Raw genomic sequence first — 21,011 nt, forward strand, 5'->3', positions numbered from 1 at the left:
TTCAACATATACGCAATGAATATACCACGACAAAGGGGAAGATCTGTGGAAATGGGAGGAAGTCTAGATGCGGTCACCAAGCACAAGTCGAATCTGTAGAGGCATTGAAGTTCATGGCCGAGAGGCGTCCAGCCAGGACCTCTCTGTTCCGACTGGCCGGACTCCAACTCGTCACCGATCAAATTGATTACAGACCAAACAAGATATGGACAGATGTCGTCGCTAGGCTATTTCGAAAGATCATTTAAAAACATAAGATGAAGACATTTGAATTGATTATTTCAAAATCAACTCAAAGCTCGGGGGCTACACCCATTGGGTGCACCTCTGGTGCACCTAACGGATTCACAAAACTTTGAAGCCGAGTGCTGAATTCTAAAGCATAGGATGAAGACCTTTGTGTTAATTGTTTCAAAATCAACTCAAAGCTTGGGGGCTACACCCATTGGGTGCACCTTCGGTGCACCCAACGGACTCACGAAACTTTAAAACCGAGTGATGAATTCTAAAGCATAAGATGAAGACCTTTGTGTTGATTATTTAAAAATCAACTCAAAGCTCGGGGGCTACACCCAATGGGTGCAACTTCGGTGCACCCAATGGAATTGTAAATATCTCAAGTCAGACAATGAGCTCGTAAGCAAGAACCGGGAACCTTTGAATCGATTATTTCAAAATCAACTCAAAGATTGGGGGCTTGTGGGGGACGGATATCCCACGGGTCCACTCGGGGGGCGAAAACTTCGCCCAAGGCCACATGACAGTCGCCCCTCTGTGACATCCCACCGTGAGCTGGGAAATGGAAACGGTGGAAGCAAGCCAACTGTCACACCTGGTTTTGGAAGGCAAACCGAAAGCGAGCCATGTACGTGCCAGGATCAGAAACTCACATACACAGCGATTACATAATTGGACATCATCACACATTGCTCAAAGTAAATAGCGGAAAGGTACTTTATTACATCAAGATGTCCAAGACATCCATAGAGTCTATAACATAGTCATTAACATAATCAAAGTGCGGAATATGAAACATAGAAGATAAGGCCTTCACAGGCAGCTGACTAGGGGTTTGCCACTAAGATAACTAGAACTCTTCGTAGTCCTGAAACTCCTCAAAGTCCTCCATGTTACCAGCATCTCCTCCTGAGCACTAAATACAGTGGGGACAACCTGGGGTGGGTGGTTTCTAAAGCAAGGGTGAGTACACATCAACATACTCAGCAAATGTCCTGTTTGGCTAAAGTGGACTAGCTGTATGTGGAGTTAAGGTTAAGCAGTTGCTTTTAGTTGGCCCCGTATTTATTATTATTAATTGAGCCAAGTTTTAGTAATAAACCCAGTTATTACCCAAATGTACTCCCTCAAAGAGGAAATACCAGAGATCATAATTATAATCATCATCATTAAACATCATCATAAGAGTATACAAAGTTCTTCTAATCAAAGAGGATCCCAAGGCCGCTCTTAACCATGAGCTCAGCTGATATACCAGTTTCTAACACTCTGCAGCGGTTGCACACTTTACCCACAAGTCATGGTTCTCATTCTGCTCGGAGATCATGACTCTCCATTCATCACTACCAAGGTGACCTAGCAGGGTCTCACTACGTAGTCGTTACAAAGACTCACTACGTAGACTGTACAAAGACTCCCCTGGTGCATTGCTACAAAACCAAATCGAATGAACCACTGCACCACCCCCTTGGCAGAGCGAGCACTACGCCCTGACCCCCATTGGCGGTCCTCCGGCAAAGCCAACTACAACCCCAGGTTCATCTAATTATTTAGCTAAGGGCGTCCCATTCCACCTCATGATTGCACTGTTATCCCGGGTGGTCACTCAACGAACATGTCCTTACGGAGAGGTACTCAGGAAAATGGCTTGGGTCCTCTAAAATATCACAAGATCATCATCGGGATAACATCATCGTATCATAAATATTCATGTCATGTTCATTGATTAAGTTGAAGCAATAGCATAAAGCTAACCATGATAACCCAAAAGGTAAGCAAGGACAAGATAAATACAGACTAGTCAATCCTTAGGTTTCAATAATGTAATGCAGGACGGTGAATTATAAAGTAAGTAGGACATAATAGGTCAGAGGACACTTGCCTTCACCAGGTTGTTGCTCAGGAAGATCTTCGGCAACACACTCAGGAACCATGCTCGTCGTCTAAATAAAGCGATCATACATTCAATACATTTGGAAAATGACAAATGAACAACACACCAATCGTGTACAAACAATGGAACACATCTCAAAAAGAAAAGTATAAACTCAAAAAATTCTAGGTTACACTCAAGAAATTTTATACCCCAAATTTAGGGTGTTACACCGACCCAGGAGCGTGATGGGCCCACGCCCGAACTAGTCGAGGTTTGGGCGTGATCATGTTGAGGTCGTTCGTTTTCCCCCCGCCCGACATCCTCAAAGGCCGGAGATAGCTCGGAGCGGAGGCGTCGGGTTTTCCTCGGGACAATGAAGGTTGTTTGCTATTAATTAGGAGATAAGCAGGAAAAGTATGATCAGCATGTACGCGGGAAGCACCCTACGATCCAGTTATGATCTGCGACACCGTCCTATCCAAAAGCACCACGAGGGTACCCCGGGTGTGCAGTCGGACACAAAACACCGACATTTACATTAAGTTCTTAGAATATTAATGTTATAAGATTTATAAATAACATTTTAACGATACATATACTTTCTATTTAGAAAGAAAAGATAAAACCAAAAGAATATTATTGGTCATAAAGAAAATGATTAATTAGCTATTTATTTCTATAGAATTTGTTAAGTCATTTCATCTAAGCTATGCTAGGTGAAATACTTTTGTAGTCACACGCCCATATAATTTTCACCAATGATAATTCAAAGTGGAGATTTTAGTGGATTAATAAGATAATTATGATTTAGGCATTATTTATAAGTGTGATTTGTGTGGTATATGATTGTTCATGTAATGGTGAATGTTACCCATGTAATGGCATAAGTTTATTTATTTGGTGTATGTTCTCTTTTGTATGTACTATATAGTAATCGATATTAGAAGCTGACTGTGTGGTACACAAACCAAACACGTTCGAAGACGACCCGCAAGACACGTTCGAGCAAGACAAGTGGATTCTCCCTCTGCATTTCTATGTGTACCCAAGTAATGCATATAATAATGTTTAATTTTTGGATATTGCATAATTTGATGGGATTTGCCTAAATATGATTTTCCTAGAATTACCAACCCTATTCCTTGATTACCCTAGGATAAACACTATCCTTAGCAATTTGTGCTACCGCTCAACTTGATAATTATGATGTCACTCGTTAATGATACTAATGTTCCGGAAATGAAGTTTATATTATGATGTTAACCCGATGGTTAAACAAGATCATTTCGTATTAAATGGAACATGGAGTGGCCACCCAGGATAACAGTGCAACCACGAGTGCTATAATGGCTCTGGCTTTGGTAAATAGCTCTATAGACTTAGTGCTTAGCAACCCTACCTGAAAGAAGGGCAAGAGGGGGCGGGAGTGGTTTGGTGACAGCTCATGTTAACATGTGGTGGTAGTCTTGGCTAAGTTATCTCGCCCAGAGGGCCATCAATATTGACGTGGAAACCTTAGCGAGTGGCTTTGTACTAAGGATATTTTGTGAAAGCCTCATAGTGAATCCCTAGCCATTCACCTAGGAAGTGTTTATGGGTCTGATCAACCCAGGCTAGAGGGGATACACGGCTTGTGGGTAAAGTTGTACCACCTCTGCAGAGTGTAAAACTGATATGTCAGACGTGCTCACGGTTAAGAGCAACCTGGACCCTCACATGATAATTGAACTTAAAGATGGAAAATAAATCATGATTCGATGATTTATAAATGGTTTGCTTAAGTGGTTTCGCTTGAGTGCTTTTGATATAATTTTTTACTTGTGTTTAATTGGGAATTTTGAGATACACTTACAATTAGTAAATCAGGCATTGTTAATAAAATATTGACCAACTAAAATGCTTACCACTTATCCATAGCCTACCTTGTTAAACTTGCATTACTCCTCCCACTTGCTGAGCCCCAACCATAAGTGAGCTTACCCCTTGCTAATATTTTTATCAGAGGGTGATGAACAAGACTTTGCAGATGATGTCGACGAGTACTAAGTCTAACGATGCCCCAGTCACCTTCCTGTGGAAGAGTGTCTATGTTTTATCCGATGTACTTTGATGATGATACTTTTAAGACACTATTGTCTAGATGATGTAATAAAGTTACTCTACTCCCTTTTACGCCTTTATTGCATTGTCTTTTGATATATTACACTTGTGACGTCAACATATGTGTGGAAAATGAATCCTGGCACACATATGCTATGTGTTTGGTTTTTCCCCCAAAACCGGCTGTGACAAACTTGTAGCAAAATGACTGCAATGGGAGGTACACTCGGTGTTGCTGGATTGGAATAAGTCTCCTCTAGCAGGTAGGTCAATTCTTATGTGCCTAAATGGCAGCCTTGATGCACGTCTGGTGGAAATATGATCACAGACGGCGGACGCCACTTCGGTTAGCTCATTCATGTAGATCGCATATCTGAACTTTGGAACCTCCTTCACATGTTCAGGAAGCACCTGGATCAACATTAGCATGAAGAATCATTTGAGTGGGCATTGCAAAATTGATGTTTACTGATCTTATATAGATTTAGGACACATAAGAGTTCTTACCTTGAAGGTGTGTGCCTGTGTGTTTCCACAACAGTGAAAATTAGTATAAAATCTGCCTACATTATCTTCACATGTGTATAGAATTTTATATATGAACATAGAATGTACAAATTCTTGTGTTCCTAGAAACAAGTTCCTCTTGTTATAAAAATTTGTTAGAGCCATAATATGTTTGCTAGCTATTCACATCTAAACAACCAAACTTTTTTAGGGCTACCACTGACATATAGAAAATATGGTGAAAAAAAGTTCTGATGCTTCAAGAGAGGATAATGTTACAATTGGAGATTATAACTGAAAGTTCACAGTATACTCAAAATGAAATATTTGCAATGTCGAAATTCAGTTATATGATTATGCTCACCTGAGACATCATTGGACCAACATTATCATAGCAAGGGGATACATCATTGCTGGGGTTGGCCAATGTGGGTAAACAACAGCTCTAGAAGACCCCATTATTAGATCAGGCTGTCAAAAGTACACATTATGCTGGTTTGTGGACATGCCAGGAGACACATAACCAATGCCATACTGCATAAACTGAGGCACAACAAAGTTGAAAACAAATGGGCTCAAGTTGAAGTCAGGCACTGAGCTCCTAACATACTTGCAAGAAAATAAGTGTTACACCTTACCATCTCATTATTAACACTAATGTTGGAAAATTAACAGGGCCTAAGGTTAATTTGACAATGCAGCATAAAACAAAAAACCCAAATCTATTGACAGATAATATCCACGACATTAGAACAGAACAGATCTGAACTAACTCGATAAGATTAACGCATAAAAGAAGAATCGACAACGGATCTAACCAGAAGACCGTCATTGCAACAAACTGAAACTGCAGATTTACTCACAATGATTTCCACGAGTTTTGTAGAGGAACCCGAGAAGACGTGCGCGAAGCACTTCCCAGAAACCTGATTCGTCGGCACCCGTGCAGGTCGTCGAAACGCCGATAGTCGTTCGTAGACGTTGCTCTCTCTTGATCTGCTGCACGACAAACGAAGGGACGGCGGGGCAGAAAAGCGGTGGCACAGAGAATTGAGAAGAAGAGGATGAGTCGGTTGTTGTTTGCCTCTATCCTCCGACTGAAGGACATCTACCCTTTATAGACCGGCCGCCGCAGCCCTTGATTCGATCTGCTAAATTCTAGAAACCGCCCCCTAGAATATCTCTACATGCAACCGTCCGGAGATATCGCACATAACATGCATGCTCGTAACTCCTAGTTTACATGGCAATTTAGGTGTGATATTTGATAACCAAATAAATAAAAGGAAAAAAATAAGGTGTTGTTTAGAACACGCCACGACGCGATCACGCATCGTCGCAAGTCACAAGTCACGCGATAAATAACGCAAAAAATGTGAAACGCGAGCGAGAGCGCGCGCGTGTGGCAGCCTCCATAGCCCTTTATTTGTCTCATGTGAAGAGTAGGGATCACTCCCGCTGTTGGGGACTTGTTCTCAAATGCTATGAATTAAGAACAAGGCAACATGAAATGTTAAATGTTAACATCCTTCGTCCATGAAACATTATTCTCTTGAGAATAATGTTTTCGAACGAAGGCTGACAAGAGCATAGTTACGAAGCTTAAACCTTCGTAATAAAATTTCAGCGGAAATTATAAGATAACATAAAATAAAAGGTATGAGAAGGACAAATAAAACATGTACAAATCACATTATAATTACTTAATATATTGAATTATTGGATACAGAAATACCTTTGCCTTGGCAAAAGGTTGAATTCCGACAGATGCGATTGCAAAAATACCAGAATCTGTGAACAGCAACGGAATACTGTTCACTATTTATAGGCACAGGACGCAGCCTGTGAGGAATTACAAGTATGCCCCTTATAAAAGCTTACAACATTGACTCAGACCTTCATGGACTAAAAAGTCATTCTATCTTTAAGTCGGTTTATACTGTCGAAGCTTCATGGAAAGGAACCTTCGGCCATCTCATGCAAACAGCTTCAGCCGAAAGCCGCTTCTCCCTTGAAGACCTTCGGCGACGAAGCATAGACCCAACAGTAGCCCCTTTCGCGGTGCTAGATCGTTTTTCGTAACGAGCTTGATCCGTGAAAAAAGTCTCTTAAGCTTCGGGGAGCCGAAGGTCCAAAAAACACCTTCCCTGAGCTCGTTGCCGAGAAACGATTTAATTTCCCAGCACGTAGCGGTCCCACCTTGCAGAGTTTACTGTTTGTCCCTGCGGTCCACCGCGCAGCGAGCGCAAGCGGGTGTGCGCCTGGTGTAAAAACTCTGGCGCTTCGCCTTCTTACCTGCAGCACTATATAAACAGACGAGTAGGTGTGAAGTTACCACAGCATTCATTGCTATTTGCATTGTTTTCCTGCCAAAATTTTTAACCATCACCGAAGCTTGTCTGTTAGAATCGAACGAAGCTCCAGTTTGAAACCTGCTTCGGAGGAAGAAAATATTAAAGTTTCACAAGTTCATAATTGAATGGCCAGAGTCCGCTCTACCGCCAGGGTTGAGCGCGAGGGGGAGGAAACTGAAGCTTCGGAGACTCTCCCCATCTCCGAAGCCATGCAACGATCGGGTCTAGTGACTTCGGAAAAGATCCCTCATGATGATGCAGAACAAGCAGAACAAGCAATCGCTGAAGCAGAGGAAGAAGATATTGAGGAAACTGATTCCGAAGATGATTATCGCATTGCCATGCCAAGCAAGCCGAGCCACTTGGACTTCGGAAAATCTACTGTTTCGAAGGCTGATCTGTCCAAGATGGTAAAATCGGGCTTTTTCACTGAAAATCAGAAGAAGCTTTTGCGCTTCGGGGGAGAAGAGACTACCCCAAAACCGGAGAAAGATGAAATTGTTATTTTCAAGAGCTTTTTAAAGGCTGGATTAAGATTCCCCCTTCATGGGATCATTGGAGAGGTGCTGAAGAGGTTCGGTATCTATTTTCATCAGCTGACCCCTAACGCTATCGTTAGGCTTATTGTTTATATCTGGGCACTCCGAAGCCAAGCAGTGGAACCATTTGCGGACAGCTTCTGCCGGGTTCACGAGCTGCATTATCAAACAAAGGCTAGAAAAGATGGATTGCACGATAATTTTGGTTGCTATAACTTTGCCTATCGGAAAACTACAAAGTTCCCTGTAATTAGCTACCGAAGCAAGTGGGCAACAGGCTGGAAATCAGAGTGGTTCTATGTCAAGGTTGATGACGACAAGGAAAAGCTTGTACAAAGCCCGCTGGAATTAATCTTCGGAGAAACCCGACCTCGCTGCAACATGACACCCGAAGGTCCAACACAACAAGCAATGAGTGAATTCAGAATTATTGCAGAGCATATCAGCACAAGGGACCTGGTTCAAGAGTTTTTAGCATTCAAAGTTTTTCCCAGTTTGAAAGAATGGGAAATGCCGAAGCTACAGGGGGAAAAGAAAGAAGGTGAACTCGTACGTTTACCTTACTATTTCAAGTTTAAAAAGTTCTTTAAAGCACCTTGCCAAGAGTGGCTAGATACGATTGAAGCAATGTGCAATGAAATACTTGGCAATTACTCTAAAAAAGAAGATCAATTGATGACTGCGGCCTTCGGCACCCGTCCGAAGCGAAGGCTAAACCGAGTGTTGGACGCTCTGGAGTTTGAATACCCAGACTATGAAAATTTAAACAAAAATGCCGGAGGCCAAAAAAGGAAGAGGATGACCGAAGCTTCAAACAAAGATGAAGAAGAGACACCGAAGAAGAAGATTCCAAAGAAGAAGAAAGCATCTTCTCCGAAACAAAAAATATCTGATGAAGAAAAATCCCCCGCATCACCCTCTACCACTGATGTAGAGGCCATTCTGCAGGTAATGACTGAATCCATGCCTGCGAAGCTAAGTCCACTAGGGCCTCGACTGACAAAATTTTTTCCGAAGGAAAAGGAGCCCGAAAGAATGAAGAAAACAACTAAAGTAAAAAGACAGAGGATGATCGGTGTGACAGAAGTTATCGACAAGACACCGCCAAGAGCTTCAGCTCGAAAAATACCAGCGGCTGCGGAAGAGACAAATATTGAAATTGCACCTTCGGAGGTCACAGCCGCCGAAGCTGCCTCAGTTGAAGATCTGAACCTAGAGAGCACATTTGAACATATTGACCAAATACTGCTAGACATGACTACAGAAGAAGTTACCACCACCGCCGAAGAGGCCGCGACCGTAGCGTCGGTGAAAGGGAAAGAAATTGCTGATGAAGCTTCGGAGAACGAAACTTTCATGTTCCGGAATTTAATCGGAGAACAATTATCAAAAGCGGAAATAAAAGAGCTTAAAGAATACGCCAAATCGTGCGGATACAAGCCTGGAGCGCTCCTCTTCGGAGGCGTTGATGATGAAAAATTGGGCTGTATCCGAGATCAAACTGGAGCCAAAATTATCAGTACTCTGTCCAAGAATATCGGATTTCCGAAGCTAGAAACGGACATCAGCCGCTACCGACGACAACATGTCGTTGGCAGCTTATTTTATTCCAACTTCAAGGTGAACTGCTTTTCCCTTAACCTTTATTGTTTCTAAGAACGAAAACATGTCTGACGAAGGTTGTTTTCGTGCAGAGTATGCTTCTGAGCAAAGCCTTGCAGATGCAACAAGATTTTGAAGATAAAAAGCACGAAGTCATGATTGAAAATTTGGAAAGCAAAATAAAGGAACAATCAGATGCCTTCGAGAAAAAGAACTTTGAGCTCCAGGCAACCGAAGGACTATTGGCGGAAGCTGAAGCAAAAATAACAGAACTGAACACGAAGCTTCTCCGCCAGTCTGAGCAGTTCGAACAAGAAAAACAAGATCTTAATGCAAAACTTAAAGCCGAAGCTCAAAAGAATTCAGATTTGAAAAAACTACTGGCAAGTCTTCAAGAAAACTGCTTGGAATTCAGCCACAGATGCATTCATCGGTTAAAAAAGATTTTTTACTCAGTTGGAGCCAGCAGTGGAAAATTTACCCCCTCAGCTGAAGATCTACCAAAAACCTTCGAACATATTGAGGGGGAGATTGACGAGCTCGACGAAGTCATAGCTGGGCATGGTGACTTCTGTGCCTGGGTGGCTTCTCGAGGCACTGCTGCGGCTTTCCTGAAGGCTGGCTGCGAGCATGGAAGGATTGTGAATAGGCCAAATTTCACTTTGTCGCCATCAATCCTGGACGACATTCCTGATCTTGCCCGAAGTATCTCGAATAGATTTATAAAAATGATATGGACAAAAGGTGGGCGAGAAAAGGCAGGAGACGAAGCTCGTAGCCACCTTGAACCAGTAAGAAACCATACCTTGTGCTTACCTTTTCTTGTAAGCTCGATTTTGACTTACAACGATCTTATTCATGTAGGATGACGAAGCTGAAGTCGAAGGTCAAAAATGATGCCGAAGCCGCCGAAGCCGAAGCTCCTTGGGGATTAGATAGTAGACTGTAAACAATGCTTGAGAAACTTTTGAGAGCATTTGTAAACATAACTTTTGTAAATGTAAACAATGCCGAAGGTCTTTAATGAATTCTGTTCATACCTTATTATATATCCTTACCCTCCCATTGCTGTATAGGAAATGCTTTGATGTGGACGAAATTTTTCTTTTTTGAGCCGTCGGCGAAAAAACACCTTCCCTTCTTTTCGTACGCAGCGAAGCATAGAGAACAACATTTTCCCTTTTTCCGAAGCTCTCTTTTTTGTGCACGAAGCTCTTTCTTCCCCTTCTTTTTCCTCTTTTTGCTGAAGCAACCATTTATGCCATGAAGATGACTATCCTACTTATGCCTAGATGAATGTTTATGAATGCAAATGTTATGATGTAATGTGATGTGCAAATGCATGGCCAAACATGTATCCGAAGTCATATTCATAACCATTTTAAGAACAATCACACCTCAGCTCTGCATTCCCTTAGGAACGACTTTGGAGCTTCTTCGCCTTTACTTTTGGCGGAATCAGCGTCGACTTTTCGCTGTAAGCTCTGCATTCCCTTAGGAACGACTTTGGAGCTTCTTCGCCTTTACTTTTGGCGGAATCAGCGTTGACTTTTCGCTGTAAGCTCTGCATTCCCTTAGGAACGACTTTGGAGCTTCTTCGCCTTTACTTTTTGGCACTCGATGGTGCGTTCTCAGCTTTTACATTTACATTCTTTGGGGGATTTTGCTCTTATAGAACTAAAAAAGAAAATTACACGTGATGGCCCCATTAAAAACCTTTCTCCCCCTTCGGAAAGGAAAAGGGTGCCATGAAAGAAAAAATAAAAAATAAAAAATATGAAAAATTACATCGAATTATACATAATATCGCCGAAGCTCATCCGCATTCCAAGATCTGGGAATGTCGTTGCCGTCCATATCCTTCAATCTGTATGAACCGGGTCTTGACGAAGATGCTACTAAGAAAGGTCCATCCCATTTCAATTGTAACTTGCCCACTGTTTCTGGATTGGCCACTCTCCGAAGCACCAAGTGTCCTGGCTCAATATTCTTTAGTCGAACCTTTCTATCTCGCCATTTAATTGTTTCGGCTTGATATTTGTTGATGTTTTCCACGGCTTGCAACCTGATCCCTTCTAAAGCATCTTTTTCCACAGAATAATCAGCTTCGGAACCTGATGCTGCCGAAGCTATTACCCTTATTGATCCGGTTTTAGCTTCTTCTGGAGTTATTGCTTCGTCACCAAATAATAACTTGAATGGGGTAAAGCCGGTAGACCTTGATGTTGTTGTATTATGGCTCCACACCACTTTGGTTAACTGATCTGGCCACTTTCCCCTTGGTTGATTGAAAATTGACTTCATTATTCCTGTCATTATAATACCATTGGCTCTTTCAACAAGTCCATTTGACTCCGGATGTCTGACTGATGCAAAATGGATCTTCGTACCAATTTGATCACAGAAATCCCTAAAAGCTTCGGAGTCAAACTGTGTTCCATTATCCACAGTGATAGCCTTTGGTACCCCGAAACGACAAACAATATTCTGCCAGAAAAACTTTTGGACGGTGGCCGAAGTTATTGTAGCTAAAGGCTTTGCCTCAATCCACTTAGAAAAATATTCCACCGCCACTACAACGTATCTTAGGTTCCCTTGGGCCGGTGGTAACGGACCTAACAAGTCAAGGCCCCACCTTTGCAATGGCCAAATGGGTTGTATGAGTTGTGTTAAGGACGAAGGTTGTTTTTGATCTCGTGCACATTTCTGACAACCTTCACACTTTTGAACTAACTCCGCTGCATCCGAAGCCGCCTTCGGCCAATAAAATCCTTGGCGGAAAATTTTTCCAAGCAATGGCCTGAATCCAATGTGAGATCCGCAGAGGCCTGCATGTATTTCTTTCATCAACTCAATACCTTCGGTTCTGGATAAACATTTGAGTAGCGGAGCACAAACTCCATGCTTGTACAATTCTCCTTCTATCATGACATATGGACGAGCCCTTGCCTCTATCCTCCTGTTATAAGCTTCGTCATCTGAAAGGAATTTTCCCTGAAGGTAGGAGATGATCTCAGTTCTCCAATCCTCGCTATAAACAGGAGATATGTTGAGGACTGCTCTTTCAAGAAGTTCTACCGAAGGAGCTTTTATTGTTTCAAAGAATACATCCGAAGGTAAGGGCAGCCCCTGTGCTGCTGACTTAGCTAGCAAATCAGCATGTTCATTTTGTCCTCTAGGGATATTTTTGACAGAAAACCCTTCGAAGGAAGCTTCAACTCTTCGAACCATATCCAGATATTTTTCAAGCTTCGGATCCTTAGCCTTGCAACTCTTGTCAACATGACCCGAAACAATCTGGGAATCAGTTTTAAGTATGGCCCTTCTTATTCCCATTGCTTTTAACTTCCGAAGACCTAAAAGCAAGGCTTCGTACTCGGCAATGTTATTTGTGCAACTAAAGTCAAGCTTTGCCGCATAACAAGTTTTAACCTTGGAAGGTGAAACCAACACAGCAGCCGCTCCTGCTCCGAAGGTTCCCCAAGATCCATCGCAAAACACTGTCCATGCTTCGGCATCTTTATTTGTTTCTTCCTCCTGAGCCCCTGGCGTCCAGTCAGCAATGAAATCTGCTAATGCCTGAGACTGAATCGAAGATCTATGAACATATTCAATACAGAATTCGTTGAGTTCTGCAGCCCATTTTCCAATCCTTCCAGTAGCTTCTCGGTTCCTCATGATATCCTTCAGAGGTTGTGAAGAAGGAACAATTATGTTGTAAGCTTGGAAATAGTGCCGAAGCTTCCTGGAAGCCATCAAGACAGCATACAGTACCTTCTCCAACTCTGTATAATTTTTCTTTGATAAACTAAGAACCTCGGAAACAAAATATATCGGGGCCTGCCTCTTGTCTTGACCATCGATCTTTTCCTGGACAAGTGCTGCACTTACCGCTGAGTGCGAAGCTGCCACATATAATAATAAAGGAGCGCCTGGCATTGGTGGAGTCAATGTTGTTAGGTCTATCAAATACTGTTTCAGTTCTTCGAAAGCCTTCTGCTGGATTGGTCCCCATTGAAAGACTTCGGCTGACTTCAGCACTTCGAAGAATGGTAAGTTTCTCTCTGCTGATCTAGATATGAATCTATTGAGAGATGCCAATCTCCCTGTCAATCTTTGAGCCCCCTTCTTTGTAGTTGGTGGCTCCATCCGAAGTATAGCCTCAATTTTACTTGGATTAGCTTCAATTCCCTTTGTTGAAACCAAGCATCCAAGAAATTTCCCCTTCTTCACTCCGAAGACACATTTTTCTGGATTTAACTTTAAGCCAGCTTGCCTGAAACTGGCGAAGGTCTCCTGCAGATCAGCAATATGATTTTCCTGCTTCGTGCTTTTTACAATGATGTCATCAACATAAGTTAGCACATTTCTGCCTATTTGAGATTGGAGAACCTTCGCAGTCATTCGGCTGAAACTTCCTCCAGCGTTTTTGAGCCCTTCAGGCATCCGAAGATAGCAATATGTGCCACTTGGAGTTATGAAGCTAGTCTTCGGCTCATCTTCCTTCTTCATCCAAATTTGGTGATAGCCTGAATAACAGTCTAACAGACTCATGAGCTCTGAAGAAGCTGCTGCATCAACTAAAGAGTCTATCCTTGGTAATGGGAATTCATCCTTCGGACAAGCCTTGTTAAGATCTGTAAAATCGATGCACATTCGCCACTTGCCATTGGCCTTTTTTACCATAACAGTGTTAGCTAGCCATTCTGGGTACTTCACTTCTCTGATAACTCCTGCACTGAGGAGTCTTTTGACTTCGTTGCGAGCACCTTCAGCTTTATCATCTGACATTTTCCGAAGCCTTTGCTTTCTGGGTCTAAAGGATGGATCGACATTGAGCGAGTGCTCAATAACATCTCTATTAACTCCACAGAGATCATTGGCTGACCATGCAAAAACATCTTTGTTGTTGAACAAGAACCTTAGCAAGGTTTTCTCTTGTGCTTCGGATAACTGAGAGCCCAACAGCACCTTCTGTTCTGCTACATCCTCACATAAGAGCATGGGCTTCGGCTGATCTGCTGAAGCTGCTTTCTCCCTTCTGAATTTGTATTGTTCGCAAGCTTCAGCTCCATCTATGTTATGGATTGCTTTTGAATCAGTCCAGTTTCCTTCGGCCCTTCTGGCAGCTTCCTGGCTTCCATGAATAGCGATGGGTCCCTGATCCGAAGGTATCTTCATGCAAAGATAAGCGGGGTGAAGGATTGCTTCGAAGGCATTGAGGGTACCACGACCAATAATTGCATTATAAGGGTATTCCATGTCAACAATGTCAAACACAATTTGCTCAGTTCTAGTGTTATTGATGAATCCGAAGGTCACTGATATGGTGATCTTTCCCAGTGCTACAATCTGTCTCCCTCCGAAGCCACAAAGAGGATGTGTAGCATCATGAATCTTATCTTCTGGCTCTTGCATTTGCCTGAAGGCTTTAGCAAATATGATGTCAGCTGCACTGCCTGTGTCAACCAAGACATTGTGAACCAGAAATCCTTTGATAACACAAGAGATAACCATGGCATCGTTGTGTGGGTAATCTTTGAGCTGAAGGTCCTCTTGGGAGAAGGTAATAGGAATGTGAGACCATCTTGACTTGATGAAGGGTCCTTGCACCCCAACATGCTGTACCCTTCTCTGTACGTCTTTTTTCTGCTTCTTATTGGCTGGCTCTGAGGACGAACCGCCTGTAATCGGGAGCACCAGCTTCGGGTCCGAAGCAGCCCCAGCTCGATCATTGAACGAAGCCATCAGCTCAAAAAGTGGAAGTGAGTTCACCGGAGGTGGGCGCCAATGTTGGGGACTTGTTCTCAAATGCTATGAATTAAGAACAAGGCAACATGAAATGTTAAATGTTAACATCCTTCGTCCATGAAACATTATTCTCTTGAGAATAATGTTTTCGAACGAAGGCTGACAAGAGCATAGTTACGAAGCTTAAACCTTCGTAATAAAATTTCAGCGGAAATTATAAGATAACATAAAATAAAAGGTATGAGAAGGACAAATAAAACATGTACAAATCACATTATAATTACTTAATATATTGAATTATTGGATACAGAAATACCTTTGCCTTGGCAAAAGGTTGAATTCCGACAGATGCGATTGCAAAAATACCAGAATCTGTGAACAGCAACGGAATACTGTTCACTATTTATAGGCACAGGACGCAGCCTGTGAGGAATTACAAGTATGCCCCTTATAAAAGCTTACAACATTGACTCAGACCTTCATGGACTAAAAAGTCATTCTATCTTTAAGTCGGTTTATACTGTCGAAGCTTCATGGAAAGGAACCTTCGGCCATCTCATGCAAACAGCTTCAGCCGAAAGCCGCTTCTCCCTTGAAGACCTTCGGCGACGAAGCATAGACCCAACACCCGCATATAAGTTGGTTCTCTCCTACCTAGATGGGCAATATGGGACTAAAGCCCTATGCCATCTCTACACACCACCTTGGCTTTCTTATTGATTTGGGCCACACACTAGTGGGCCTAATTCCAACAACTAATTGGTAGCAACAAAAAACACTGATGAATATGCTAACCTTTTGTAGTTTTGATCGTAGTCTAGGTCACTATGATCCTTTTAGTATCCTTAAAAACAACAATATGAAATAGTTGTTCATTGTGCTGACTTTGATTTCATCAACAGAAAGCTCAACATTTACCGGTTCATCTTTGCCAGTAGAAAGAGTTCCCAAAATACTTGCACAATTAGAATCTGTAGAAATGGAACCATGGAAGATGTGTGCTCATGCTTTATTATATTCCTCTATTCTCTGCTCAATAGTTTTTAGTGCACCATTATGGTTTCTAGAATTAGCGCTTCCATTTTGGAATGCTTTTGGCCTTTAAGCTTCTCCTTCTCAGCTGCTTCATGATCATTTCTTGCTTGTTAGCTAGTGTAGGAAACGGGTGACGCCTAAGAGGGGGGTGAATTAGGATTTCTAAAACTTTTACTAAACTAGGCCACAATTAAATCCCTAGAGCAAAACCTATGCAAATAATCAAACTAGAATGTGCAAACTAGGTTTTGTCTAAGTGTTGCTATCTCTACCGCATAGTCTAAGTTTCAATCTACACTAGATAAGTATGAATACAAGATTGAAACTTAAATGCTTAATATAAATGCGGAAACTTAAAGAGCAAAGTAGAGAAGCAAACTCTCGTGGATGACGCCGGTATTTTTTACCGAGGTATCCAGAACCGCGCAAGGTCCCGACTAATCCTCGTTGGTGCCCCTACGCAAAGGGAAGCCCACGTGAGGGCCAAGCACCTCGGTCGAGTAACTCCGTAGAGAGTCGCGGGCCTTCTCCACGCGCAAGTGGTGCTCCGCTTCCGGCTCCTCTCGGACGCTCCACGCCGTCTCCACTTCGCAAAGCACCTACGCTAATCACCGAGTGATTCTATTAAGCACTTGGGTGTAAGAGCACTTGGGAATGTCTACTATATGCCTTGGTATGTCTCTTGGGATCCCACACTTAGAAATGGCCGGTTGGGGGTGTATTTATAGCCCCCAACACAAATAGAGCCGTTGGAGAAAAGCTGCTGCTTTCTGTGTCACACCGGATAGTCTGGTGGTGCACCGGACAGCGCACTGTAGCATGTCCGGTGCACCTAGGCATTGCCCTGTCAGAGCAGGTGACCGTTGGCGCCACAAGCTTTTCACACCGGACAGTCCGATCCTCACACCAGACAGTCCGGTGGTCTTCTCTCCGGGTGCCACCTGGAACTAGCCGTTGGGCTGTTGTTCCCTGGTGCACCGGACAGTCCGGCGTGTGGGCACCGGACAGTCCGGTGCTCCACGCACAGACAGTCCGCAGGTAGCACACTTGGACTTTTCTTAGATCTCTTTAATGTCTTCTTTTGAGGTGTTGCTTTCCTCAATTTCTTAGTCCAAGTTAATCTTGCATCCTGTGAACTACAAACACAAACACTTGAAAACTTATATGTTCACGGATTGTGTTGAACATCAAACACCAAAACTCATTTAGCCAAATGGTTCGGGGTCCATTTTCCTTACAATCTCCCCCTTCTTGGTTATTGATGACAACACAACCAAAGCAAGTAAATAATACAATTATTTGAATGACAATAAGCAGTCTACTTGCTAGGATGCATGTATGTCCCCACAATGTGATATTATAGACTTAAGCCTCCCCCTAACTCCATAATTCACTTACTTCCTATTCTTGGACCAAATAACCAAAACCACTTGAAAAACCATTAAAATTTTAAATTGGTGGTGTTTGGTGTTTGATATAGTTTTCATTGCTTTGGTCCCTAAACTTCTTCCCCTTTGGCATTAACCACCGAAAAGGAAGACATTAAAAGCATGTAGGAAGTAAAAAAAATTCCCTCAGATGATTACTCCCCCTAAATGAGTGTTCTCCTTTAGAAAGAATTTTCTCCCCCTTTAAAGACGAAGAAAAACTCCCCTGACAGAGATCTTCTACTTAGGAAAAAGCATGTGAGAAATAGAGGTGCAAAACTTGATTTGAAAAGACTAACTTCCTTTATGCATAGGTAACAGAATATGAGTTAACCACTTATGCATTTTTAGCAACATGGAAGTATATGATATGAAATATAGTCTAATCAAATATTGGAGAAGACATGTAAATGATGCTAGTTGTAGTCTCAAAAGATACCGATTGAAATTCAATGGCGAGCTTGAGAGACATGCGAGTTATTGGAGATTTTGTAGTGGAAGATTGTTGTCTTTCTCCGGGGACTTCATTTTCCTTACAATGAGACTATCACATAAAAATAGACTTGAAAAGGTGTTAGTCTCAAAGTCTTAGATTATAGATTAACCTCCCCCTGAAGGTGTGCATACAAGTTTTGAATACTTGCAGGAGACATGCACTTTGATTTGATATCAAGAGGGGCAAATGATCTATAATCTGAACTTTGGCACATATAAGTTAAATGATACAAATTGTAGAATATGAGTGTTTTACCACTTGAAGAATTCACAGTTATCAATTGATGTATCATTTACTATGGTGTTATATTGAAGCTATGTGCCGTGCTTAAATAAACATTTTAAGCCATGTAGGTTTGCTTAAGTGTATGAATTGAGAGCAAGCAATCCTACCATGTGATTTACCTAGTATGCATAATTTTAAACAAGAGTAAAAACCAAATGTAATACTAGGCATGAGAGGTAAACTAGATACAAGGTAAATAGATATGCATATATAAAAACAAGAAATACAATAAATCTAGTTACCTTAGTCATGGGTGGGGAAATTTGGGTCCAAAATTTTTACTAACCCATTTGGAAATAAACTTGATCCAACATGATGTATCCCATGATATACATCCCAACTTTGCCAAGTCTCCAAATTCCCCGACGACCTTCGGTCCACTCACTTACCTTTCGGGATCCAAACCTTCTTGGTGCTTTTCATGGTTGAAATTATTTCCTTTGGCACCCAGATGTGTTTGGCCCCCTTTCCTTTGTTGGCTTGCTTGTTGGCCTTGATTGCTATCACCTTTCCATTCTTTTTCTTCTTGATCAAGTATGGTGTAGCAGCCTTTTTGTCCACCTTTTTGATTTAGGTGTTGGAGATTTTGCTTGATGGTTTTTGCTTGAGCTTTTGCCTTTGTTTATCCCCGGTCATCGCCTTGCATTAGAAAGAGTTATGGCCTTCTGAAAGGGAATTAGGCTTACACCTATTTCCTAATTGATTTTGGTGGTCGAATTGCCTAACACAAATAATTTGACTAACTAGTTTGCTCTAGTCTATAAGTTATACAGGTGTCAAAGGTTCACACTTAGCCAATAAAAAGACCAAGAAATGGGTTCAACAAAGAAGAGCAAGGGATAACCGAAGGCTGCCGTGGTCTGGCGCACCGGACTGTCCGGTGTGCCACCGGACAGTGTCCGGTACACCAGGGAACTCGACGCCCAACTTCGCACCCTCGGGAATTTTCAGAGGCGCTTCGCTATAATTCACCGGACATGTCCGGTGCACACCGGACAGTGTCCGGTGCTCCAGAGGAGAGCGACTCTGAACTCGCCAGCTTCGGATTTCTGCTCCGCTATAATTCACCGGACATGTTCGGTGCACACCGGACTGTCCGGTGACCCAGCCGAGCAACGGCTACTTCGCGCCAACGGTCGTCTCCAATGCATTAAATGCGCGCCAGCGCGCGCAGAGGAGCAGAGCACGCGCGGGTGGCACACCGGACAATCTACAGGACTTGTCCGGTGCACCACCGGACAGCCAGGCGGGCCCACACGTCAGAGCTCCAACGGTCGGAACCCAACGGCCTGGTGATGTGGCTAGCGCACCGGACAGTGCCCGGTGCGCCATGCGATAGCAGCCTCCACCAAACGGCTAGTTTGGTGGTTGGGGTTATAAATACCCCCAACCACCCCACATTCAAGTCATCCAAGTTTTCCACCTTCCAACTACTTACAAGAGCTCTAGCATTCAATTCTAGACACACTCAAGTGATCAAATCCTCTCTCAATTCCACACAAAGCATTAGTGACTAGTGAGAGAGATTTGTTGTGTTCTTTTAAGCTCTTGCGCTTGGATTGCTTCTTTTCTTTCTCATTCTTTCTTGAGATCAAACTCACTTGTAATTGAGGCAAGAGACACCAATCGTGTGGTGATCCTTGTGGGAACTTTGTGTTCCAAGTGATTGAGAAGAAAAGCTCACTCGGTCCGAGGGACCGTTTGAGAGAGGGAAAGGGTTGAAAGAGACCCGGTCTTTGTGACCACCTCAACGGGGAGTAGGTTTACAAGAACCGAACCTCGGTAAAACAAATCTGCGTGTCACACTCTTCATTCGCTTGCGATTTGTTTTGCGTCCTCTCTCTCGGAGTCGTTTCTATTTCTAACGCTAACCCGGCTTGTAGTTGTGATTAATTTTGTAAATTTCAGTTTCGCCCTATTCACCCCCCCTCTAGGCGACTTTCAATTGGTATCAGAGCCCAGTGCTTCATTAGAGCCTAACCGCTCGAAGTGATGTCGGGAGATCACGCCAAGAAGGAGATGGAGACCGGCGACAAGCCCATCGGCGACAAGCCCACTACAAGCCACGGGAAGGCTTCATCGGAAGAGTCCCGCAAAAAGGGGAAGGGGAAGGAGAAGAAAGCCTCTTCCCACAAGTCGCATTGGAGTGGCGACAAGAAAAAGAAGATGAGGAAGGTGGTCTACTACGAGACCGATACTTCATCACCTTCCACCTCCGGCTCCGACGCGCCCTCCGTAACTTCTAAGCGCCATGAGCGCAAGAAGTTTAGTAAGATCCCCTTACGCTATCCTCGCATTCCTAAACATACGCCTTTACTTTCCGTCCCATTAGGCAAACCACCAACTTTTGATGGTGAAGATTATGCAAGGCGGAGTGATTTAATGTGATTTCATCTAACCTCACTCCACAAAAGTATATGGGATGTTGTTAAGTTTGGCGTACAGGTACCTTCCGTAGGGGATGAGGATTATGATGAGGACGAGGTTGCCCAAGTTGAGCACTTCAACTCCCAAGCCACAACTATACTCCTCGCCTCTCTAAGTCGAGAGGAGTATAACAAGGTGCAAGGATTAAAGAGCGCCAAGGAAGTTTGGGACGTGCTCAAGACCGAGCACGAGGGAGATGAGCTAACCAAGATCACCAAGCGGGAGACAATCGAGGGGGAGCTCAGTCGCTTCCGGCTTCGCAAAGGGGAAGAGCCACAAGACATGTACAACCGACTCAAAACCTTGGTGAACCAAGTGCGCAACCTCGGGAGCAAAAAGTGGGATGACCACGAGATGGTTAAGGTTATTCTTAGA

At 43.1% G+C, this 21,011-nt stretch overlaps 1 pseudogene; it reads right to left on the bottom strand.

Annotated features, from left to right (window-relative positions):
- Window positions 1-4,366: 4,366 nt before the first annotated feature.
- The window catches only part of LOC103633828 (uncharacterized), a 31,937-nt pseudogene continuing 15,292 nt past the window's right edge, over window positions 4,367-21,011 (bottom strand).

Source organism: Zea mays, chromosome 7 (genome assembly GCF_902167145.1).
Source record: "Zea mays cultivar B73 chromosome 7, Zm-B73-REFERENCE-NAM-5.0, whole genome shotgun sequence".
In the NCBI taxonomy this organism is placed as follows: Eukaryota; Viridiplantae; Streptophyta; class Magnoliopsida; order Poales; family Poaceae; genus Zea; species Zea mays.